This window comes from Mus musculus, chromosome 16 (assembly GCF_000001635.26).
Source record: "Mus musculus strain C57BL/6J chromosome 16, GRCm38.p6 C57BL/6J".
NCBI lineage: Eukaryota > Metazoa > Chordata > Mammalia > Rodentia > Muridae > Mus > Mus musculus.
In genome coordinates, this window is record NC_000082.6 from 49,653,679 (window position 1) to 49,659,678 (window position 6,000).

The following is a 6,000-nucleotide window of genomic DNA, read 5'->3' on the forward strand; positions in this document are numbered from 1 at the left end:
CCAGAGTACAGACAGTGATGGATTGCCAAGTGATGGGCCGCTGGAGAGTTGAAGGCAACATCAAAGTAGTATCGAGGATGCTGAGGTCCTCTGAGAGCAAAGAGAACCTCCTGGGCAGAGACAGAGCCTGAACCTGACCAGTGGAGATACTGAGCAATGAGTGCATTGAAATTGCCAAGATTCGGGCACGTGGATGAGCATTAGAGGCAGTGATGCACAGGAAAGGTGGGCAGCAACCTGTAGGGATGGATTCAAGTTTTCTAACATGCAGTTCCCAGGACAACCAACCCCTGTGGCTCTTCAATACTCATTCATGCTGTTTGGACTTGCTCTTGCTGAAAGCCTGTGTTACATGTGCTGTTAAGAGTTTCCGTGGTGCTTGCACATACTGCATTGGGAGGAAGGGAACTGTGTCTCCTCGTCTCATTTTCCTCTGGGCACTAGCAGCTGTACAGCTGCTTGTCAGTCAGGCCTTCCTCCCTTTTTTTCAAAATAAACTAAAATATAACAGTTTAAAAATCATATAGGTATTATCCCATGTACTTTTTATTCAGTTTCTCAGGCAAGCAACCTTTCTCCAAACTGTAGTGGAGTATCCTAACATTCTATTCATTTCCTTTGCTATAGCAAAGGACCATGGGCTGACTGACAGGAACAAAATGTCTCATGATTCTAAATACTAGACATTCAAACACAAGATGTCAGAGGGGTTATTTCTTCAGGGACATTCTTCTTGGGCTTGCAGGTGACTGTTTTATCATGTTCCTCATAGCATTGTTCAGTGCCTGCCATTCAAAATCGCTCTTCTTCCAAGGAATCCATTCGTATTAGACTATGGTCCACCCCAAAGACCATTTTTTTGTTTATTTAAATATCTCATTAACGATATATATGGTCCCATTCTGAGATACAGGGATTTGGATGGGGATATATGGTTTTTCCCGGAACAACTAGGTTACTGCTGGTAATACAGCAAAGACAGGCCTTTCCATCACCATAGAGACACTCAAGTTGACCTTGGGTAGCTTCACTTCCTTCTTCCCCTCAATCCATTTAAACCTTGGCAATCATTCATCTGTTCCTGGTGATTTTATCATTTCCATGCCATCTTTTAAATAGTATCCTGGTACGTAAGGTTTTGAGAAAGGGTTTTTACTTAACTCAGTAAAACTGTCAGGAGACGCACCTATGTCCTGTTTTTCCTATGGCTGGGTGGTGCTCCGTGATACACTTCTCTTTAGTCGTCTACCCACTGAAGGACATTGGATTAACTTCAGAGTATGGAAATATGAGTCTTGATGCCATAAATATCTGTGCCCGGGTTTCTGAGTGAATATAATTTTTTCTATTTCCCTCTGGGAAAAATGCCCAGGTGTACAATTGATATTTAGTGTTTTAAAGAACAGGCCAAACTGTTTTCCCAGAACTCTCTACTATTTACACTCTCAGCAACAATATGCAAAATCAACCAATAACTGGAGCAATCCAACTTTTAAAGTCCTCACCAGGATTTGATATTGTCGTTATTTTTTATCTTAGCCATTCTGTTAAGTGTGTAGTGGTATCTTGTTGTGGTTGTAATTTGCATTTCCCTAATGTCTAATAATGTTGAACATCTTTTCATGTGCGTATTCACCATCTGTATATGCTTTTGGGTGAAATGTCTCTGCATGTCTTTGCCCATTTCCTAATTGGATTGTCTTCATACTGTTGGGAATTGAAGGTTCTTTATATATTCCAGATTTCATCCTTTGGCAGATATGAGAGTTTGCAAATATTTTGTCTCATTCTATAGTTTGTGTTTATATTCTTTTAACAGAGAGTTTTGCAGAGCAAAACCAGTTAATTTAAGAGACTCTGGCGGTTATTTTTACATTGTATTTCAGCTGCCTTTTTCTGACACCACTCCAGCAGGGGAAGAACAAGAAGGCATTTGATTACTGCATGCTACAGGCAGACATCCAGACATCCCAGCGTAGTCTCCATCAATGCCCTGGGGAGCTCTGGAGGGCATAGAGTTCTTGTTACAACCTGGGATGGGGTATAAAAGGCCAGAATCTCCATTCAGCCTCCTGTGACACCAGCCTTGATAGTGGGTCCATCCTTGTAGCTGCCAGGAGGGAGAAATTGAAGCTCTCCGGGTTAACATCAAAGGTGCCACAGGCCACCTCAATAGCATCCCATCTTTATCAGCATTTTTTTCTCTCTTATGTCCTGTTCCATAGCAAGGAACAGCTGGGGATCATGGAGGCAAGCAGAACATGAGTAAAAAGAATTGCCCAAAGAATCCAGGACTATGTTGCATGAGAATTCTAGCCACTATGGGACAACTAAGGACCCCATTTTGAAGTTATAACCCAGACTCTCCTTTATAACCGAATAGGAATACATAGCCAATACGTTGTACAGCTATAAAGCCATATGTCTTTAGGTTGAACTACTGAGTGAGAGCTGCACATAAGCAATAGAAGCTAATATTCTAGAAGAACATATCCTCTATCCTATTACCCTCCCACACTACCATGTGCAGGTGTATCAGGTGCCCTTCAACATTCTTATTTCCCTATTTCTTTCTAGAGCCCAAGCTACCCGGAGTGGGAAGTAGATTTCTTTGGTTTCCAGAGGATGTGACGATTGTCTCAGTCACATGGAACTTATTTTCCTCTCTTCATCATTTCGTGAAAAACATTTGTTTTAATTAGACCTCTATAATGGTAGAGTACATGTGATGTGCTTTGAAAAATAATCATTTGTTATTAAATGGTTTTTAAAAGTTCAGAGTCTCAGAACTAGGAAATTGCAAGGCATATGATCATAACCCTGAGATTATTGGTCAATTCAGTTTCTGGATTCTAACAAGTCCAAGAAAATCTCAGAGGAAGATTCTGGCATGCATTGGAGGTGCTGGGTGGGCATCTGATTACTACACTGGTCATCAAATTTCAATATCTAATTTTCATAAATAATAAAAACATATATGTGGCCATTTCTTATTTAAGTTAGAAATTTACCATAGTCTCTTTCGCTACTTTGAAAGTTGAGATTCTATAAGAATGTTGTGGTTTGTATAGAGCTCAGACATCAATGGTCTCTATTTCTGCATATTGAAGAGGGAATTTTAGTGTTCAGAAATGCAATCTTACTGACATTCACTGAAAATGGCTGACCTTAGCATGTGGTGAGTGCTTGCAGGAAATTCCAGGTTCTTGTGTCTGGCATAAAGAATTCAGTAGCAAATTAGACAGCGGTAAGCAAAGTAAGAGAACAGACATAGAAAGGATATTCTTTCAAGGGAGCAGGCAGGCCCCAGGAGAGAGAAAGTTTAATATCTCAATTGTTCATTCCTTAGTGAATGGAGTTGTGTGTCTATGTCCCAAAAGTCTAAACTCTTGCCTCATTGCATAGCATTGACTTTTTAGTTCATGTTTTGTTACATACAAGTCTACACTTTATATGTCCCATTATCAGCTTGAAGCTCCACCCAAAAATATTTTAGTTAGCATTTATTTTAGTATTAGTATTCTAATGAGTCTTGGATTACTCTCAGACACTTAGAAGTGCCTCTGAGTCTACACCTGCCATACCTTTGCCAGGGGTGCCAGCCAGGTTTAGTTGACCGTTGGCAGGAATGTTCCAGCCTACCTCTTTGCCAAGGTGTAAGGCTATGCAAAAGGCCTTTACACTTTACCGCTCTACCTTATTCTCATGCTACACTGCCACCTGCAGATGAGTTTGATGACCTTTGACATTATTGCTTCCCTATTCCTCTCAAGAGATCAGGCTCTCTAGCTCCTCCATTGGGGGCCGTGTGACCCATCCAATAGCTGACTGTGATCATCCACTTCTGTGTTTGCTAGGCCCCGGCATAGTCTCACAAGAGAGAGCTATATCTGGGTCCTTTCAGCAAAATCTTGCTAGTGTATGCAATGAAATTACCCAAGGAGCTAAAGGGAACTGCAACCCTATACGTGGAACAACAATATGAACTAACCAGTACCCGGGAACTCTGCATATGTATCAAAAGATGGCCTAGTTGGCCATCACTGCAAAGAGAGGCCCATTGGACTTGCAAACTTTATATGCCCCAGTACAGGGGAACACCAGGGCCAAAAAGGGGGAGTGGGTGGGTAGGGGATTGGGGGTGTGGGTATGGGGGACCTTTGGGATAGCATTGAAAATGTAAACAAGGAAAATACCTAATAATAAAAAAAAAAGGAAAAAAAAAGAGAAACAGAAAAAAAAAAAGAGATCAGGCTCACCACCAATTGAGAGTCTGTTTCTTTGGTTACTAAAGGATGTAAACAATGTCTCAATCACAGGGAAGTCAGATACTTCTCTTTAACTTGTTTAGCAGGCCCCTTCCAGGAAAGGGGTCCTATTTAGTCACCATTATCACCGTAGCACCCTGGCTCATTGGCAGTCATTGAATAGCATGGATTGAATGATATTAACGAGAAAGGGATTTTAGAAAATAAAGAACAAAAGTGGTTCACAGGAGCATCACATCCGGTTTGGCTGACATGTAAGGGCTGGGGTTGAAGTTAGTGTGTAGGGGAAACTCCTCAGAGTCAGCAGATACAGCCAAGGCAGCTGCTGAGGCAAAGGTCTTCTGATGGGAATGTGTGGAAAGTTTTTAGTCTTTCAGCACCTTTCACTGGAACAGGATAAACGTGAGCCTTAGAAATGCACGTGCCTACTTTCTAGTGGACCAAATCCTTCCATAAGAACCTTCCATGCAGCCTAACATTAGTACTTTAGGTAACAGGGGAAAGAAAAATAAAAGAAACACTAAGGTAGTAGCAGAATGCAATATGAGTGAACCAGAAAGGGATGAAACATAACTAGAGCAAGCAGCAAGTCGGCTCCAAGAAGACAGTGAGAAAAATCATACACCCTTATACGACTTGATATCAATTTTTTTTTGTTGTGGGTCGATGGGTTGTGTATTTGTTCGTGATATTTTTCATCCACAAAGGGCTTTTCCAAGTTGGGATAAGATAGAGTTTTAATTAGTTCTGTTAAAGTACCCATTTCTCAATCTTAATTGAGTACCCATACACAATCTTAATTTTTAGTAGGAAACTCTTGGAAAATTGTGGCATTATAATAGTTACCAACATTTATATTTGTACTAATATGTTGATTAAATGCCCTAAACAATTTGTTTCAATTAAACATAAGAAAGCGAATAGAAACATAAAAATCACTCATGAACCATCAATAAACTGGTACAAAATTAGAGAATATAAAACTTCCAAATCATTTAAAATAAAGAATACAGGACAGTAAGAATGGTACCACAATTGATTTAACAGTCTCTGCTGGTCTGTGAGGATTCCTGGGTTTCTTTTATGTGCTTTCCTCTGAGTAAAGGAGCTTACTAAGCCCTATGCACAGTGCAGTTGGAGAATCCAACAGGAAATATTGATACCTTTAAGATACAAAGAGAAAGAGCACCAAGGGAGAAAAAAAAGATAAAATCAAGAAAACATACATCCTCAAACTTAGTTGTAGGGAGCAAGTGTACCATGTACCAAAGTGTGCCTCTGAGCATAGCCATATGAAGGACACCAGTCTCTCATCCCAATAGGAGTAGCAAGGGTTTCCCTTGGTACAAATGTCAACAGCATGTACAGGAAGTACTGACAGCAGCTTCTTCCACCGCAAGTGACTGTAGCTAAAACTGCTTCCCTACAGAGATGTCATACCAAGATTAGTTAACAAGCCTCTTCCTTTGACTTCGTATAATAAAGCCAGGACATTTCTCCCAAGCTGCTGCAGCTCCACCAGCTCAGGCCACCTGATCCCAGATTTTTTGTATGTGTATCTGTTGAGTTCAGTCTCAAAGCTGTGCAGGTAGCAGCACTTAACGGTAAATAAAGCAAAATGGAAATTCATTTGTCCCTGAGAACACATAACTACACAGTTGCCTCTTGGTTTGATAGAGAAATGCAGGTCATCTGTGTTGTTGAAGAAAATTCCAAGTACAGACTTTAATGT